At 44.1% G+C, this 20,798-nt stretch overlaps 1 protein-coding gene across 2 annotated transcripts in view; it reads left to right on the top strand.

Moving 5' to 3' along the window:
- The window catches only part of GRIP2 (glutamate receptor interacting protein 2), a 482,998-nt gene that overhangs the window by 343,655 nt on the left and 118,545 nt on the right, over positions 1 to 20,798 (top strand). The gene's annotated exons all lie outside the window — the stretch shown is intronic.

The raw sequence follows: 20,798 nt of genomic DNA on the forward strand, positions 1-20,798 counted from the left end.
GCTAGATTCTGAGCGCAAATGAAATGGATCCATCTTGTTTCCTCTGGGCTCCCTGTACAGTTCAAGTATGTATTGCACTTTTGCTCACTTTGCTCTATTCCAGAGGTTCCCAAACTTTTCTTATTGCATATCCCCTTCTATATCTACTCACTGCCCATGTACCCCATTTCAGATCTACCCACTGCCTGCATTCCCCTACCCTTCTCATCACTGATATTTTGTATGTTCTTCTTAACGCTACCTGTCTTTAGCCATCTGTCCATATTTCACTGTTACGTACAGCTATAGTGCGACGTGTACACAACTGCAAAAAAGATTCTAAGTCCTGAGCTCAGTTAGACTGGACAGTTGCTGGGCAGCTGTACCCATGCTGTACAGTGATAGGAGATGAGGGCTTTGTACATCAGCCTCTCTGTGTTCTCACTGGTAGATCTTGAAGTAAATTAACTACCGTATTTTATATAACAAATTCCCACAGAGTTTTAACGCTTCATCTGAGGAACCTATTATGAAAATGCAAGAAATAAACTAATAAATAAAATCCACCATTGCACAATTTCTCCCGGGTACCCCCCAGAGTACCACGGTTTGGGAATCCCTGCTCTATTCCACTTGCATTAGATACGACAAAAACTTTCTCAGAACTGCAAAGCTAAATTGCCAGGGTACCCCCTCCATTTTTCTTTAAATAACTTCCATCAGTTTGCCAAGGTTTGGTAACCCAGGCAAAGCTCTGAGTAGGTAATAAAACCTGGCAATGTTTGTTTTGTGAGAGCTTTTGTCTCTTCTGTGTATGCTCACTTGTAATAGTATCTTGTGTTTTTAATGTCGTCTAACCAAAAGAAGCTTTTGCTAACCCAGGATGAAAGCTAGGGTTTATATTTTATGTGCCTGTTGGTATATTATTCTGCTATTCTAACATCAGTGTGTTGCTATGGGGAAAAAAATCCCACACAGATTTGGCTTTTGCAGGGGGCGGGAGCTGTTTAAGAAACACTAGGAAATGCTGACAAAATGATGACATGCCAAGGAAATGGCTCTTGTATAAATATTGCCCTAAAATTTGGGAACAACTACATGTGCAAAAATGGAAGGTGCCTAAGTATGTGCCTAAGTGGCTTGTGCAAATGGAGACGTAATTGGTTGAGTGCATGTGCAAATGATTGCATGTGGGGAAAAAAAGACCTCACAATCAATGGGCACAAATGCCAAGCATTTTTTTTTCTGAAAAAGTAGCCCATTAGGATAATAGGGTGTTTTGAAAGTATCTCCTCCTCTCCCTTTAAGATTCATGACCTAGGTAGATGGTTAATAAGATCATTTATCACTGTGATGCTGGAGTGCCTTCCATCTCTGCTTACTCTTTTGTACTTGGAATAAAAAATATTTATTGCAAAGACAAGGGATGTTGCTCACTACGGTTACCATGATAGACTTTCTAGAAGACATGGCAACAGAAATTCTTTGTCAGTTGAACACTCTATATTCCATCTTCCTTGCAGTGAAAGGCCTGATGTAGGACAACTGCAGTCTCGGGCCAGGGACTGTTCATCTTTGTTTAACCACTGCCCGAAACAATCAGTGAAAGTTTTTAAAGTGACTTCTCCTTCTAGAATCAAAACTATTTTTTTATATATTTTGTGGAGTCAGGGCTGGCCCTAGACCAAATGTCGCACCTCTTTCTCCCCCCTCCCCGATTTGTTAAACCTTTGAATACCTTATTTTGTATTGCATTTGTAGCCCATTTCGTGACTTTGCATGATTTGTCCTATAAGATGATAAATTTGCACGCTAGGATCTGTAACTCCTGTATTTATTCATGCCATATATAAGCAAACAGAGGCAACATGTAGAGGGAACATGGAGGGGGGTGTCAAATATCCTCCAGCTTGGCCTGCTGGGGGTGAGGAGGGAGAGGGGCTCTGTCCTTCTCTCCCTGTGCCTCTCCCCAGGCACATTTGGCCACGCTCCCTGGCAGCCGGGTGGCCTGAGAGCCCAGCGCCCCCAAACCTGGCACCACAGGCAGTCACCTGGATTGCCTGCCTCTAAATCCAGCCCTGTGTGAAGTAGACACCAGAAAGCCGAATAGCCTGATCCAGAACTTTTCTGAGCCCTTCCTCTTTGGTAGTAGCTGTGCCTTTCTCATATGGGATTTGCAATGAAATAGAATGCTTGAATCCTTTCCCACTGACTTTTTTGGTATATTTCAGAAGTCTCCATTGAACTGGATAGTTCAACAGATGTTGGAGTGGGAGGTTGTTTTGTTTTTTAAAAGAGCTTTACAAATCACGTATTCCCTCTGCTGTTATCTCATAGTATCTCCTGTCAGGTGCTGTTGATGTTCAGGGTTTGTAACTAGGCCTACTGGATGTAGGAGAAACCTCTGCGTAACAGTCATCCCAACCTCACTGAAATCTATGGGAGTTTGGCAACTGATTTCCATGGGATAATTTCCCATTGTGTCCATTTCCAAATGACACAAACTACATATCAGGAAAGGAGAGAAGGGGAAGTTCATCTGTTGTCCCACGTTCCCGACATATCTTCTTCTCTCTTCTCACCCATCTGCCCTCCCCATATAAGGGAACTTATTGTTGTCTTATGAAGATTGTTGTAATTTCATTTCAGAACAGCCACTTTATGAGGGAGAGAGAGATTCTATTATGTCACTGTACGGCATCAGGCACATCTGTGGCATTACAGGCATTTCGATTAGAGAGAGCAAAGGCTGCACATCTGCTGTGGCTCCACTCACAGAACGTAGTATTAATCCTAAAGACAAAAAGAGAACAATTAGCTTGTAAACCCTTCATGAACCCACTGGAAGATTAGTCTCTTTCAATTACAGCTCTTCAGCTGGAAAGATAATAGCCTAAAATTTCCAGATTTTTTTTAAAAATACTATTATTGACTGTGTGTGGTTTTTTTTTATTTCTAGTCATTTACATCCTTATCACTAGCAGTCCTCAGATAAGAAGACTGTATTACTCTCCATATTACTCCTCTCTACTTCCCTTTCCCTGTAAAATAAAGCTGAATCACTGAGCCATGTTCTGGCCTCTTAAAACTCACGCTAATCCATTACCACCAATGTGCAATGCCACGGATGGCAACTGAGTCAGTCTGCCTTCATTGATTATATGTCCCCCTCTTGCTGTCACTAGCCAGAAGAGGATGAGTTTATATGGATTTAGGTTCTGCCTTATCTCAGCTCTGCTCTAAACATTCAGATCTGGTTCCAAAACGTGTGCCTTGTGCTTATCAGACGGAATTTTATAGATATTTACATACATGCCATGGGTGGGTGGGGGGTGTGTGTGAGAGTTCTAGGGCTCTCAGAGCATCTCCTTGAGACTTCAGTACAGAAATATATTTTGATATTTAACATTTTGATATCTTCAGGAACCACAGCTTGACTCCTATAACTAACAAGACGATGCTTTATGTTGTGGAAATCTGGTCCAATAACAAGTTATCACAAAATATTAAATGGGATTGAAAATTTCAGAGACTCAAACTTTTTGTTTTTCACTTAAATTTAGCACATATGAAAGGTGTCTGGTTGACAGCCTTAGTGACTGAAGGCAAATGTGGCTGTATCCTTGGGACAGGTATATCACTACCAGCCACACTGGAAGCTTTTCTGTAGAGCTCTGCATGTGTATACTCTCTTACCAATGGTCACTGACCTGGAGGGACAAACTGTAGCATCAATAGGGTAGCTTAGTTTCTGTGGCCTATTTTTGAGGGGTGGGAGCGCAGTTTTGGTGATGAATTATGTAGTGATGTGTACCTGTATGTTGGAAATCTTGTCATGAATGGTGAATAGCTATAGTGAGCTGTTGGGATAGCAGCTTTGGGTCAGGTCTGTCTGTTTATTCTGAACCATTATACCAAGAATATTCATGTCCCTTCACTTTCTCACAGGTGAGATGTTCTTGAGAACATTCTGATGGATCTGTTTACTCTTACTAGGCTCTAGTTTTGGGGCTGGGAGGGGGCAGGCTCTTGACTAGACCAGTTAAAAGATGCAATCTCCCAATGCCATTTTATTATTACACAGTAAAAGGATCATGATGATAAAACTTGGCACAAATGTGCCATTGTGCACGAAGCTCCAAAAACTAAGTAGATGTGACCACATTTTTCCACAGGCTTGGTGCCGATACTTTGGCCAATCCAGCCTTATGACTTCAGCACCCATATTCTCACTGCATCTCTCTGTTTTACTTTCTCCAAGCCAGCTGCAGGAATTTATACATGTAAAATTCTTCAGTACCTTGGATGCTAAAGAACTTTTTCTTCCAGGAATCCCTTCACCTGGTACTGAAACAGTGCCTTGCCTGTGGTGGAAGATGACCAGCTGTTTTAATAGTATGCAGCAATACTGCATAATTAAGGAGACAAAGTGAAGAATGCCCTCTGTGGAGATAGAGGCGGTTAGGGACTATTTAGAAAAGCTGGACGTGCACAAGTCCATGGGGCCGGACGAGTTGCATCCGAGAGTGCTGAAGGAATTGGCGGCTGTGATTGCAGAGCCACTGGCCATTATCTTTGAAAACTCGTGGCGAACCGGGGAAGTCCCGGATGACTGGAAAAAGGCTAATGTAGTGCCAAACTTTAAAAAAGGGAAGAAGGAAGATCCTGGGAACTACAGGCCAGTCAGCCTCACCTCAGTCCCTGGAAAAATCATGGAGCAGGTCCTCAAAGAATCAATCCTGAAGCACTTGCATGAGAGGAAAGTGATCAGGAACAGCCAGCATGGATTCACCAAGGGAAGGTCATGCCTGACTAATCTAATCGCCTATTATGATGAGATTACTGGTTCTGTGGATGAAGGGAAAGCAATGGATGTATTGTTTCTTGACTTTAGCAAAGCTTTTGACACGGTCTCCCATAGTATTCTTGTCAGCAAGTTAAGGAAGTATGGGCTGGATGAATGCACTATAAGGTGGGTAGAAAGCTGGCTAGATTGTCGGGCTCAACGGGTAGTGATCAATGGCTCCATGTCTAGTTGGCAGCCGGTATCAAGTGGAGTGCCCCAAGGGTCGGTCCTGGGGCCGGTTTTATTCAATATCTTCATAAATGATCTGGAGGATGGTGTGGATTGCACTCTCAGCAAATTTGCGGATGATACTAAACTGGGAGGAGTGGTAGATACGCTGGAGGGGAGGGATAGGATACAGAAGGACCTAGACCAATTGGAAGATTGGGCCAAAAGGAATCTGATGAGGTTCAATAAGGATAAGTGCAGGGTCCTGCACTTAGGACGGAAGAACCCAATGCACAGCTACAGACTAGGGACCGAATGGCTAGGCAGCAGTTCTGCGGAAAAGGACCTAGGGGTGACAGTGGACGAGAAGCTGGATATGAGTCAGCAGTGTGCCCTTGTTGCCAAGAAGGCCAATGGCATTTTGGGATGTATAAGTAGGGGCATAGCGAGCAGATCGAGGGACGTGATCGTTCCCCTCTATTCGACATTGGTGAGGCCTCATCTGGAGTACTGTGTCCAGTTTTGGGCCCCACACTTCAAGAAGGATGTGGATAAATTGGAGAGAGTCCAGCGAAGGGCAACAAAAATGATTAGGGGACTGGAACACATGAGTTATGAGGAGAGGCTGAGGGAGCTGGGCTTGTTTAGCCTGCAGAAGAGAAGAATGAGGGGGGATTTGATAGCTGCTTTCAACTACCTGAAAGGGGGTTCCAAAGAGGATGGCTCTAGACTGTTCTCAATGGTAGCAGATGACAGAACGAGGAGTAATGGTCTCAAGTTGCAGTGGGGGAGGTTTAGATTGGATATTAGGAAAAACTTTTTCACTAAGAGGGTGGTGAAACACTGGAATGCGTTACCTAGGGAGGTGGTAGAATCTCCTTCCTTAGAGGTTTTTAAGGTCAGGCTTGACAAAGCCCTGGCTGGGATGATTTAACTGGGAATTGGTCCTGCTTTGAGCAGGGGGTTGGACTAGATGACCTTCTGGGGTCCCTTCCAACCCTGATATTCTATGATTCTATGCTTGGAATGGCAGGGAAATGTTATACGCCATAGTCAACTACCCAAAAATGGAATTAGCCCTTTTTGTCTTGGACAAATGCTCCAGCTCTTGAAATTAGTTCCATGGACTATCTTGTAGTTTAGAACCTCTGTTTTGTATTTAGTTTACACAGTGGTGCGATGCAGACTCATAGAAAAGAGTATTACCTTTTTGGGGGGGGAGGGCAGAGACCACCTAACAGAGTGTGCACTAGCTACTTCTGGGAGAATTCTGCGTCACTGCGCACATGCAGAATGTGTCCCCTGCAGATTTCTTTGGTTCCCCGCAGAAAAATGGCTTTCTGACAGGGACGCAAAGGGAAGCCACAAGAGTGGTTATGAGACCCTCCCCAGCAATATGTTTCAGGTGCCCAGGGCAGCCAGCAGAGAGGTAAATCACTGGGGCAGGGGGTGAGACTGGGGAAGACCTGGCTGGTGGCTCCTACCCTGTGCTGGGCTCAACTGCTAGTTTTGGCTGGGCTGGGGAGGACGGGACTTCCTCTTCCCCTGCATGGTGTCCGGGTCCATGTCAGACCCACCCCCAGATTTCTCCCCTGACTGTAGGAAGCTCTGCAAACTCTCCCCCAACCCCTATGCTTTCTTCCCCCTGCAGCTGAGGAGCAATGGGTGCAGGATCACTGTACAGGGAACTGCTTCCCCCATCCGCCCAACCCCCATGCATCCAGACCCCCTCGCATCCAGACCCTCTCAACGAGCCTCACCCCTCCCCTGCACCAAGAATCCCCCTGATGAGCCCCACTCCCCTTGCACCTGGACCATTCCAACAAGCCACCCGCACCAGGATCCCCACACTACCGAGCCCCAACCAGCTGCACCAGGATCCCCACCCCGCTCCCCCAGCATCTGGATCCCCCTGCTGAGCTCTATTTCCCCCACTGAGCCCCAACCACCTTCACCTGGACCCCCCTGCACCCAGAACCCCCCAACAAGCCCCTGTGCATCCAGATCTGCCACTGAGTTGTCCACACCAGATTGCCCCACACAGAACGCTCTCAATCCACACCTGGATTCCCCCCACATTAAGCCCCTCCATACTTGGATCCTGCCTTGCTGAGCCTCCCTGCCCACACCTGGTGCACCTGGCACAGAAGGGCAGGGCCCTGGGGTTTTTCTGGGGAAGGCCCAGTCCTTGCACTGTCAGGGTTGGGTGCCGCTGCACTGCTGAGTCTGTGTCCCATGGGGGAGCTGCACAGTGATGTCCCACCTCTGTGCAGCCAGTGGCCTGTGCTCCCCAATGCTATGCTGGAGACTCCACATTTATTTGACAAATAAAATTTGGAGAATTTTGCAGAATTTTAAAATATTCACAGAATTTTTAATTTGAGGGGGCAGAATTTTTAATTTTTTGGTGCAGAATGCCCTCAGGAGTAACTAGTGCAAGGCTTTAGACTCCTGGTGGCTGTGGGTTTTTTTGGTTTTAAATCCTCGATCATGTTTCCCCTGTGTGTTAACGAGGCGGCAGGGCTGACCTAGGAGAGAAGCAACTAAAATGATTAAATGTCTAGAAAACATGACCTACAAGGAATGACTGAGAAAACTGGGTTTGTTTCTTTTGGAGAAGAGTAGACGGAAGGGACATAACAGTCTTCAAATCCATAAAAGGTTGTTATAAAGAGGAGGGTGATACACTTTTTTTCTCCTTATCCACGGAGGATAGGGCAAGAAATAATGGATTAAAATGCAGCAAGGGAGATTTAGATTAGACTTTAGGAAAATCTTCCTAACTGCAAGAGTAGTTAAACACTGGAATAAATTACCTAGGGAGGCTGTGGAATATCCATCATTGGAGGTTTTTGAGAACAAGTTAGACAAACACCTGTTAGGAATCGTCTAGATAATACTTAGTCTTGCATCAGTGCAGGGGGCTGGACTAGATGACCTAGCTATGTCCATTCCAGTCCTACATTTCTGTGATTCTGTGTGAATGCTCTTTAAGCTGCTGTGTGTTGCTTGCTTTTACCATAATGCAGGTATTAGTTTCTACTTCTTCCTGCTCTTCTGTAAAACTTCACTATTGGCCTTCCTTCTTTTTCCTCTGTTGAAATGCTTATTAAAATAAACCCTGCGAGATATTTTACATCTGCACTAGTTAATATAGCACCTTGGAGAGAAGGTCTGATGCACCAGCGTACAAATGAAGCTTTATTAAGCAGAAACTCAATGATTTTGCTGAATACCCTGGCAATTAAATTTCATTTTTGATTCATATGCCAGTCAGGAAGGTTTGGAAGGAGAATAGAAAAGCAAAGCATCATGGTTTAATACTATGCAAATTAATGTTAACATGGTGTTTCATTTCTCGTTAATGCATTGTTACACTGCTAGTCGTTGAAAAGAAACTATGTGACACCTATTAATAGTGGTGACCTGCTCGCTCATTTTTCCATTTGATTTGGCACAGTGTCCCTGTGCAGATAGTGGTGCCAGGGGAAATCTTGCAAGTGGAAAGCAGAGTTTTTGTGTAAATTGAAGGAAGAGGTGCACTTGAATTCTGCCTAATGATAGTACTTGCCCTTGAAACTAGAATGAACTGTTTGTACATTTGTTTGAGCTACTGCCCTCCACTGGATGGAATTAGGATGTCTCAGCTTCACATCCTAGGCCCTATACTGTTAATAGCTAAAGGAGATCCTATTTTAGCACCAGTAGTAAGGACTTATGCTCCTTCAGCAGGAGGATTTTGAGTGCTGCTGTTGTGAAATCTTGAATTCTCATTACATGTAGCAGTCACCACTGCCTTTTTAGGGGTCACAGATCTGTTATAAATTACAACTAGAGATGAGTGTGAAAATGGGAATTTCCATCCCTCCAGAAATTCTGACACTTCAACATTTTGTTTTTGTCCCAAATTGGGATGAAAAGTTGAACTTCAAAATTTTCAGAATTTCTGTTCCATGAAAAAAAATTCAATTAAGAAAGTTGAAATATTTTGTTTTGGGAATTTTTGATGGGAACAAAACACGCAAACATTCCAAAATCAAAATGTGTTAATTTTGGTTTATTGGACTGTCCTGAAATGCTTCATATAGAGTTAATTGAATATGAAACTGCACTTTCCCGTTGTGGCACATTAACTTATGGGAGTTGTAGTTTGGGAGCCTGATGCCCCCATTCTCCCATGTGGGCCAAGCTCCCTGGCTGGACTACAGCTCCCATAATGCACCACACAGCTCAGTTAGAGGAGACTCTGCATTGCGTTATGGGAGATCTAGTCCTCTAGGGAGCACAATCCATTAGACAGAATGGAGCCCAAATGACCTCTCCTATAAGGCAGTCTAATGTTTTGTGAAAATGATTCAAAACAAAATATTTTGAACCAGTTAAATGAAATATTCTGATTTTGAAACTGACTTGAAAATTAAATGTCATTTCAATTTTCCTGATGGAAAATCAAAATTTTCATGTGGAAACTGCATTTTCTGTTTGAAAATCCATTCCCATGCAAAATTCCTGATCCATTCTATTACAATAATAGTATATGTCATTCAGTGTAAAAGGACTACTAGTCACTGAATTATGCTCATCTGAAAAAATGGAATGATACGGTGGAGGATCTTGATTTCCCTCATTCTGTTTGCAAAACCTGAGCATTCCTCCATAAGCTTGGAGCTACTGACTCCGTAAAACACCATCAACTGAAAGCAATGACCACTATTGTTGGTGGTCTTCATAATTCAAAGACCTAAACTGATAAGATGGTTATACAGGAAGTTCAGAAAAGAGCTGCAACTTCACCACTATCATCTCCATATGCTATAGAACAGTGGTTTTCAACCAGTGGTTCATGGAACCCTGGGCAGGTCCACAGACTGCCTAAGATTTCCAAAGGGGTGTGCACCTCCATTCAAAATTTTTTAGGGGTCCACAAATGAAAAAAAGGTTGAAAATCACTGCTACAGAAGAAATAAATGAGTCTCTTCTAGCCACTAAAAGCAGAAAAGCTGCTGGCAAGGACTGTATTTATCCTGAATTCCTGAAGAATTTTGGGCCAAAGTGACAAGCATGGTTGGGAGACCGATTCAGTGGTGTACATATTAATGACTCACCTGACACAATTTCCCGTACATTCATTTATGTTGATGACATCACTCTGGCAGTATGAATCCAAGACCTCACCACTATTGGCAACATCCTCTCCACTGACCTCCAAGATAATGGCGGAATACTTTCAATATTGGAAGCTCTGCCCCAATGCCTCCAAAACTTCAGTAATAGCCTTTCACCTAAATAACAAAGCTGCCAGGAAACCACTTCATGTCACCTTTTGGGATCACCGGGTCTGAAATAAGCCTTTTCCGACGTATTAGGGTATAACTTTGGACGGAACCTTGACTTTTTTTTTTTTTTTTTAAAAAAAAAAAAAAGCTCATCTGGAATGACATACAAAGGAGCCTCGTTCAAAAACTCTTATGCACAATATGGGATGCCAAGGTGCACGCATGTCGAACAGCAATTCTAGTACTCATCTGTTCAACTGCAGAATATATAGCACACCAGACTGGGCCAGCAACTCACATACCAAATCTCTGGATGTGCAGCTTAATGCCACAATGAAAGTTATAACTGGAGTGTTAAATTAAATGCCGGTTCGGTTGTTTCCCACTCTGACACATACCTCACCCGAGATATCCAAAGAGACACACGAGTCCAAGTGAACTGTGGCCAAAAAGAATTTACCAATTCTTTGTCAAGCTGTCTGGAGTAGCTCATGAACATATCGGCCTCAGGGCAGACTGTTAAGAAGTAGGGCACAAACCTCAAACTGGTGAAATCTAAGTATAGAACACACAACCAATCAAGTGTGAACTCCTCAAGCACCAGCCTTAAGATGGAGTCCCAGACAGTCCCCTTCAGCACTCTGTCTAAAGGTTGTTACAAAGAGAAGGGAGAAAAATTGTTCTTATTAACCTCTGAGGCTAGGACAAGAAGCAATGGGCTTAAATTGCAGCAAGAGAGGTTTAGGTTGGACGTTAGGAAAAACTCGCTTACTGTCAGGTTAGTTAAGCACTGGAATAAATGGCCTATGGAGGTTGTGGGATCTGTCTGACTTGCTCTTAAAAAAACCTCCAATGTCTAACATCTATCAGGGCTGGTCTAGATAATATTTAGTCCAGCCTTGATTGCAGGGGACTGAACTAGATCAGTGGTTCTCAACCAGGGGTCTGGGGCCCCCTGCGGGGCCATGAGCAGGTTTCAGGGGGTCCTCCAAGCAGGGCCAGTGTTAGACTTGTTGGGGCCTAGGGCAGAAAGCTGAAGCCTTACTGCATGGGGCTGAAGCCTGGGGCCCAGAGCCCTGCCACCTGGGACTGAAGCCAAAGCCCGAGCAACTTATGCCACAGGGCCCCTCGTGAAGCTGAGGCCCCAGACAATTGCCCTGCTTGCTGCCCTGCTTGCTACCCTGCTACCGCCGGCCCTGGCTTTTATATGCAGAAAACCAGTAATTTTGGCACAGGTGGGCCATGGAGTTTTTATAGCTTGTTGGAGTGGGCCTCAGAAGGAAAAAGGTTGAGGACCCCTGGACTAGAAGACCTCTTGAGGTCTCTTTCAGTCCTATGATTCTATCTTGCCACCCAGGCAAACTTGCCTTTGTGATAGATAGTCCCTTACACCAAAAATCACAATATTCAGGTTACTCCCAGTCCCAGAGGACCAGTCACTTACCGTTGGTCAACTACACCGCAGATCTCTCACCAAAGACTATGTTTGTAGCCAGTCTTATAATAAACTAACTAAACATTTTTTTTTAATTAGGAAAAAGAAATGAGTTATTTGCAAGGTTTAAAGCAGGTACACGTGCACACACACTCACACATTAGTCTTAGGCTCCAAAAGAAGCTGCTATAATATGCAAGCTCTATATATGCTTCAGGCATCGGTGCTGAAAATTAGTGGGTGCTTAACACCCACCATCAGTCAGCTCCCCATTTGCCCCTCCCCATGCCTCCCACCCACCTGCTGCCCCCCCAATCAACTCCTCCTCCTCCCTCCCAGCACCCGCCGCGTTCAGCTGTTCCACAGGGTGCAGGAGGAGCAGGGATGGGGTACGCTTGGGGGAGGAGGGTGGTACTAGGTGGGAAGAGGCAGAGTGGGGGTGGGGTAGGGCTTAACATGGGGGCTTGGGGAAGGTGGTCGGTGGGGCTTCGGGCTTAACGTAAATTAACAATTAATGTAAATCTCTCTCACTCTCCAAGTCTCCAGGGGAGATGGCCTTGAACACGTAGGGATCTAACAAGCTGCTGGGATCCACTTCAGCATGAGGTTATGGATTTTTCAAAAGCTTAATTGTGAAATCAGTGGTTAAGCTCCCAGTGACTTGAATGGCAGCCCCGTTAGGTCAGTGCTGAGAGCTTTCAAAGATCCTACCCACACTATACAAAAAGGAGACAGTTAAGGTTGGGCTGTATAAAAATGTACTTTACACAAGACACAAAGCTAGGGTGAAAGACCATAGAATGAGTGGATTTTATTGTATTGGCCACTGGGGGACAGGGCAAAGATTGGACCAGCAGATATTGTATTTTTGCTGAGGCTAGGAGTAGAACTGGCCATAGGTCTTTCAGGGAAGGTGGGATGCCTCTCCCCCATATCCAGGGTATTCCTAGGGAGGCTTAATGGATTACTTTGCAGACCTTTTATGCTATGAGGCTAGCACAGAAATGCCTCAGGGCACTGGTGAGTTCAGCCCCACACCAATGCCCAGGCTGAGCCAACTCTTTGCAGAGAGACATCCATATGAGTGCTATGGAATCCAGAGAAATGCTACAAGACAGATGGAAAATAATGTGTTTGGCAGGGAGGGTGAGAACACTTCCTATACTACTGTGCAGCTCTGTGTTGAGAGCAGAGGACAGCCCAAGGCATTAGAACAAGATAAGGGAGGAGCACCTAGAGGAGAGGAAAAGGCTGAGGAGGAACAACAAAGATTTAGGTTAGACATTAGGAAAACTTTCTAACTATAAGGATAGTTTAAACACTGGAACAGATTACCTAGGAAGATTGTAGAATCTCCATCATTGGAGGTTATAAAGAACAAGTTAAACAAATTCCTCTCCAGGATGGTCTAGGGACACTTAATTCTGCCTAAGCAAAGGGAATGGACTAGATGACCTCTTTAAATCTCTTCCAACCCTACATTTCTATGCACATGTACAATCTGTCTCCAGAGCTACCCATTAAATGTGCTTTGTTCCTTAATTTCAAGAGTCATTTCCTGTAGTCTTCCAATATATTCTGCTCTTCCAATGTTAGCATCTTTTCTTGCGTCAAATTAAAACAATGCAACTTTCATGTTCAGAGACAGACGGCAGTCAGCTTCTGAGTACCAGAACATTGTACAGGATATTCAGTTTGGGGCAGGGAGGGGTGGGATATTCTCTGAGGCTCCATACTAGACATAACTTACCCTCTCCCACAAACACCTCTCATTTTCTATGGAGCACAAGTAAATTGAGTTCTGCTCTGTTGATTTCTTAGCGCCTGAACAGTAGTGTCATTGCACGTCGGGAAGGAGGGCTGGGAACAAGCCCTGTCACTCAAACTAGTGCTTCCTCTTCCAGTTAGCTCTGCACTGAGCATAAACAACAATACAGGGTCTGTACTAACATCAGGCCAGTCTCCAGTCTCATTCCCCACTTCAGATTGGCAATGTAGAAGGAGAAACACCTCCCACATAAGCCACGTCTATCAGAATGAGAAGAACGTGTCCTCCCACTACAAAGATCTTTAAGTGAGGGGAAGTTGGGGAATTAACTCTTGGACAGTTGATTATTTAAAATTGTAATTTGATCTTAAACTTCTAATTTAGTTGTTCCTCTAACTAAAGGTGAAATAAAATTTAAACACAAAAACTTGGAAGACACTTTGAAGTTGTTTAAGACAGTTGCTTGTTGGAGGTTCTTAGCACTGGTTTCATGGTAGCTGCAACTCCAGCACAAGAGTTATATCCTATAATTTATGATCTTTGGCCCACATTTAAGTTAATAATTTTGCCTGGTCCTACAAAACAATCTGACCTATCAGACTGGAATGTGCAGACCCCAGAGGCTTTTGTAAAAGTTCCACTTTAATAGTGGGGCACACATGTACAAAAAACTACTCCGCCTCTGCCAGGACTGTTTTATAAATTGTCATTTCTAATTAAAAGCACATTTTCTACCTGAAAAAGTTTACTCATATTGTTAAAAGTGACCACAAGATCACTATAATCGACAGCAACTATGGGGAGAGAGAGCTTTTCTGGTTTGGTTACCATGCCCACTTGTCAGTTTCACATAGTCCCGCTCCATTATTTTGCTGATGGGCAGTTGTGCTTCCTGTCTCATTCATTTGCCTGATGACTTCACTCTCACCCTGCTCTGGAGGGTGTACTCATGCTCCCTTTTTTTTCTCCATGCCCTGCAAGGGAACGTTTTCCAGGAATGGCAGCACCAAAGCTGAATTTGCAGAGCCAGCAGGCAGGCGAGTGCATAGAGAGGAAGGCAAGGGGATGGAGAGAGGTGGGCCTGAACACATTTGGTGGTAGTGCTCTTCAATCCACCCAAAAGACATGTCTAAACTTCAGTAAGGGAACCGGGAGGAAAAACCGATGAAAATGTTTGACAATAAATTAGGCTGTTTTATGTAAGAGTACTCTGTGAGAACATTCTTGGTGGTTGGTTTTTTGTTTTTTAAATTAGTCCATTTAAAGTTGAATGTCTCTAACAGGATATGCTGTGGTGGTGTAGTCCTGTTGGTCCTAGGATATGAGAGAAAAGGTGGGTGAGTCCAATATCTCTTATTGGACCAAGTTCTGTTGTGAGAGAGACTCAAAAGCTTGACTCTCTTCCTTACCTTGTCTCTCTGTAACAGGGTGGCTCACTGCTGGAGGACTGGGGCTAGCCAGCCCTGATTACACAATGAGTCGCACCTGGGAGAGATGAAGGTGATTGCCCTATGAAGAGCAGCAGGCATGGGGGTTGCTTAGAAAAGTAGAGAGAGACTATAAGGAGTGTGAAGAACTCCTGCAGGGAAGATCCTGAGACCGAAGGAGTTGTGACACCAAGCAGCCCGGGAACAGGAGACTTTTGTGGGTTACCTGGATGAAATTTGGGGGTATAGACATTTGGGGGCCCACAGGCTAGTGCCAGAAGGCTCAGCTCCAGATAGGAAGAGCCAGGAGGACAGGTTGTGAGACCACACTGGGACAGAAGAAGAGGAGCTTTGGGTGTGAGAGAAGACACCAGAGCGAAGTATGGACCTTTGTGTGGTGCTGGGCTTTATTTTGGGACCCTGAAGATTAAGAACTGTTTGTTATTAAACCAGCCCCAGGCAGTGGGTGTTTTTGTCCATGTGAAAGCCGGCATGCAATTCTTATGGGGCCCACAGGAGGGCATTAAAAGGGGCAGGGTGCCCCAAAAGTGAGCTATCGCAAGTTGAGCGTTATGACTTGAATGCAAGATCAACTAGGGGAAGCTGGGCTGGTACTTCCATACGTGGTGTAAACCCCAGGAGGCCAGTGGAGTTTGTCCCAGGATGAATTCTATCCTCTATTTGCTTAAATGCATCTTACACACAATTTCCCTGGGTAAAGTTATGCATGTGAAAGAGGAAAGCCACTTCTGCCCCCATTTGATTAGTGCAGCCTGTGTTTGAATTCAGCAGGAACATTGTAACTCCAAATGGCCTATGTCTTCTGAGTGTTTCTGTGTGTGTGTGGAGATGGGGGGGGGGCGTGTTTTTGTTTTTATTAAAATTTGATCTTCCACTTACCGTAATGTAAGGAAGGATTGGTGTTGAATAAGAGTCTATTATCTTAATGTGCATTCCAGCCTAGTTGGGGATGGTTGGAAGGCATGTGAAATGCGTAATCCTCGAACTTCCAAGAGCCAGTGTCAGATTTAGGGATCACTGCAGCACGCCCCTTTTTTCCCCATCAATCACACTCCTGGGAGGCATCCCCTCTTCAGTTCCCTTCTTGCTCCCACCCACAGACATGGCTGTTGCTATTGGGCAATGATAGTTGTGACTGTTGTTGTTTAAGGAGGAAAAATGTATAGTTATAGTTTTTATTTCCCTTTTAATGATGAGGAAAATAGATTGGGGTCTTAGAAAGCAGCCCCTTAAAATACTCTCCCTTTTGGTGCTCTAACAGCCTGTACGTCTTTGTGAAGCAAGGGCCCTAACTGCCTATTAGATGGGTCAATTTATCATGCAGTGTCCATTTATTGATAATAAATTCACTTTTAAGACTAGCTGGTGGAATTTGCTCATAATGAATAGAGCAATACAGAAATGCTTGTCCTCTGGCTCTGTGTCTAGGTTTCTTGGATACAAGGCATCTTTAAAGATCAAGGTTTTTTGCTCATGGAAAGAAAATTAGTGGTTGTGTGTTGCAGAGTTTTAGCAATGTAAAGCCAGATTGCATCTGCTCTCCCCATTAACAGGTCTGAATCTGACCCATAGGTGTTCAGCTATTTTAAATAAGCACAGCTAGCTAAGTGTGGTTTCTGTGGCAATAGAATGGAGTAATTACAGTAGGTGGTGGCTGGTTAGGTAACCAGCTAGGAACTCCTGTTAATAATATACAGGGAGAGGTGGACAAACTGGGCGAGGTTGGGATTCATTATCTAAACTGTCTGAACCTCTTTATTATGCAAAACTGGGTTGGAAAGTCTCACAATTAACTGGCTTTCTTCTGAGATTTCCAGTATTTCTTACGCTTCTAGCATGACAGAGACAATAAGTGGCAATTTTGGAACTCTAGTCCCAGGTGAAACCATAGAGCCACATTATGTAAATGGGAAAACAAGGATGTCGGGGGAGGTCACCCAAACTCCCTTGAACCTCATCTTTTTAGCTGGAAGTTTCTGGATCATTTTCTTATGAACCAGTCCTAACCCAAGCATTTCATTGGGTTAATATGAGTTCATATGTGGTCAGGTTCTGTGTCTCCTATGCAATAAGTGTTTATTTCTCCTTGCCGTTTCTCCAAAGACAGCTACATTGCTGCTGTCCAATAATCTCCTGGGATATGCTACTATAGAGTGACATAAGATATTTTTACATTTTTCCAAACACTGTGTGTATTTTTTCATTGACAGACCATTACAATATTCTGCTGTAACGGCATACAGGGTTTGGATCATTGCTATAGGATCGGAGTGGGGAAGGGGGGTTGGATCAGCATGGGGCAGCAAACTTCTGTTCTTCACAACAGTGAAGCAGTGGACCACATCAATGTTTTGAATAAGCTGCTTCTCTGCCCGCTTCTACCCTCAGCTCTGTTGTTTGTGTAAAGTGTATTCTGTATTTAGTGAACTTTACATTAGACTGGATGGTGCTCAGTGATTGGTTGCAACATTTCAAAAGTGGGAAGACAAGAAATGGCAGGTATAAACTTAAGAGTTTTTATGTTTGTGTCAATATATGCAAATTTAGATATTCCTGGTTGCTGTTGGCCAATAGTTAGTGCAAACTAAATTTTAAACAGATGGCTGGTGAGTGATTTCTCTAGGGACCACCTCTCTCTCTGAGAAAAAAATCTCTCTTTTACTTAGACTTAATGGCCTTTCAACTGGCTTTCATCCAGGTGTAATAGCGTGTAATTCTCAAGAAGCTAGACTGGGAAATGTGTTTTACTGTGGACCATGGAATCTGGTTTTGTGATGAAGCTATCTTGAAGTTGTACTGTCTTCAGTTTAGCATTTGAAATAAGATGTGGGGCCTGATCTTGCATTCTTTGCACATCCAACATTTTAACAAAAGTTAGTGGAAATTTTGGGAGTGCTAAGAATGCAGAATTTCATGTGAAGGGTTTTTGGTATTTCATTTAGTATTCAATTCACTTTTATTTCTGTCTAGCTAAAAGATCCTAATTGGCATCCAGTTTCAGCAAGAACCTTTTTTTTTTTTTTTTTTAAGATAGGCACGTCTATACATACATCAGTACAGGAGTATTGTTGGTTAGCTATTTAATTCAGGACACTTCAATCAAAGTTAATGTCAAGAGGTAGAGGATGTGTAGATTATCACAAGTCAAAGCTCTCCTTACTACTGCTTTGGTTCATCCAGCCACAGTTGAGATTGATGCCTCATACTAACGTTTCTGGTAACCATACCTGACAACATGAAGATATTTTACTTTTTTTCGGCTGCATAATTGGTCTCCACATCTGTGGTGTACTTTTTAAAAAAATTATTATTGTTTGGAAGAGATTCAAGCTGTTCACTTCCACTATTAAATATTGCCGGCAACAATTTCAAGTAGGCATAGTGTTTATATGCATTGGCCAGTATCCATAGAGTAAACATCTTCATTCTTTCATCTACCCTCGTCCCACGTCCTCTATGATTGTCCTTTTTTCAACAGCTGATCATTTTGATGGCGGCAGTAAACATATCAGGGAATTTATACTTTTAAAAAGCAATCTATTGTAGATTTAATGTCCATTTCATTGCAACCTTCCTCAAATTATCAGCTTCTAATTATATTTGTTTCTTAAAAAGAAAGCTTCAAGTATAGCACATTTTTAAAGACCGTTTCTCCACTGCAAAAACATTAATAGCCGTCTGAAAAGATTTTTAATTACAAACTTCAGCTCAATTACTAACTACATCTATTGTCAAATAGAACTTTAAAAAAAATACCCACACAAATTGTGGACCAAAATGGTGTGTGTGTGTTACTAATTATAAATCTTTTGTGTAAGGCATCTGAGCACAAAACAGCTGCCTTCATGCCACAATAAAGATGTTGCTGCACTTCAATCCCAGCAGAAAGTTTAGGCTTCCCTCTGTGAAGCCCACTTGTCCACATGCCACTGCTAAGCCCACAGAGATCTTAAATATTTAGGCCAGGTCTACACTAGAAACTTTTTTGCCGGTACAACATTGGTTATGACATTGTTATCCTAGGAAAAATTCTAGTGTCGATGCAGTTATACCAGCAAAACAACAACAAAACCACCACCACAAGAAACCTCTTGCTGATATGAGTCTGGAGAACTAGTATAAGTCATGAATACGGCCTTATCAAATTCATGGCCATGAAAAATGCATCACGGACCGTGAAATCTGGTCTCACCCCGTGAAATCTGGTCTTGTGCGTGCTTTTACCCTATACTAAACAGATTTCACAGACCAGAGTTTCTCAGATTGGGGATCCTGACCCAAAAGGAAACTGCAGGAGAGTCTCAAGGTTATTTTAGGGGGGTCACAATATTGCCACCCTTACTTCTGCTCTGCCTTCAGAGCTGGGCAGCTGGAGGGCAGTGGCTGCTAGCCAGGCACCCAATTCTGAAGGCAGCGCCCTGCCAGCAGTAGCGCAGAAGTACGGGTGGAAACACCACACCGTGGCGTCTTTACTTCTGTGCCGCTGCTGGTGTGGCACTGCTGCGGGCGGAGCGCTGCCTTCAGAGCCGGGCTCCCGGCCAGCGGCCACTGCTCTCCAGCTGCCAGCTCTGAAGGCAGCGCCGTCGCCAGCAGCAGCGCGCAGAAGTAAGGGTAGCAGTACTGCAACCCCCCCTTCCCCCACAATAACCTTGTGGACCCCCCCAACTCCTTTTTGGATCAGGACCCCGACAATTACAACACTGTGAAATTTCAGTAGCTGAAATAATGAAATTTACAATTTTTAAAATCCCATGACTGTGAAACTGACCAAAACGGACTGTGAATTTGGTAGGGCCCTAGTCATGAGCTATGCCGCCAAAAGCACTCTCAAGCTGTATCTGCCAAGATAGCTATCCCAGCAAGAGCTCTTCTAGTGTAGACAGGACCTTAGGTGTGGGACATGGAATGGGAGAAGTTCTGACTTCACAGCACAGTCTTTCTTCAGCGTTAGAAGAAAGTGGTGAAGGAACACAGAGTCAGTCTCACAGGACAGGGTGTGGGGCTCCTGGTTTAATAACGGAAGGAAGCAGTTTGCAGGAATATTGGTCCTTTACGACAATTTCTTGTCCAGTGACTAGTGTCCGATGCTTCAGTGCAACACACCAAGCTTCCTATAGCAGAGGGTAAAATTGCCTGCCGTTGATCAGTTTATACCCTAAGCACGAGACTTGATCACCATATTATCTTGTATCCTGCCTACTCAAATTGCAGGCATTGTTATTCTTCCTGTAAGCATCGGAGAGCTTATGTTCCTTTTGCCCTTTCTCCATTCCCAGGACGTATGTGGGGTTTGGGCAAAACACCGATCTTTCAGATCTGTTCTGTCCCTTGGCGCACTTGGGTCCAAAGCCAAAAACAAAAAATAAAACCCCTCTCTCCTCTCCAGAGAGAGTTAAACTGAGCAATGCCAGTCTGCCCTTCCAAGAAGGGGTTAAATTGAGTTTTCAGAAAATGCTGTAGGCAGGATATAGAATTGCAGCTTCATTCTCTCTTGCACTCTGTTTTGAGGAGAGAGCAGAATGCTTTGACAGCAGCTTGACATTGCCTTGAAAGGTGCTGGAAGCTCTCTAAGCGTTTGCCAAAGGGGGTGGGGGAAAGGCAAGCCTGTCAAGCAGTACTGCAGCCTCAGCCTGCTCCCATGCTCGGAAATGCTGCTGCAACTTGGAGATTTCCATAAGGTTTAGCTGCCGTCCAACTTCTGCAACTGGGCTCGTGCACAGTAAAGTCCTGGAGGCACAGAAGGGAATCTCCTCCAGGGCAGGAGCTTCACCATCTCCTGGATTTTTGCGAATTCAGGACAAAAGGTTTTGTGCAAAGGGCAAGGACGCTGCCCATGTGGAATGATGGCTGCTCTCAACCAGCATGGTTCAAGTTGGAA

Source organism: Lepidochelys kempii, chromosome 7, assembly GCF_965140285.1.
Source record: "Lepidochelys kempii isolate rLepKem1 chromosome 7, rLepKem1.hap1, whole genome shotgun sequence".
In the NCBI taxonomy this organism is placed as follows: domain Eukaryota; kingdom Metazoa; phylum Chordata; order Testudines; family Cheloniidae; genus Lepidochelys; species Lepidochelys kempii.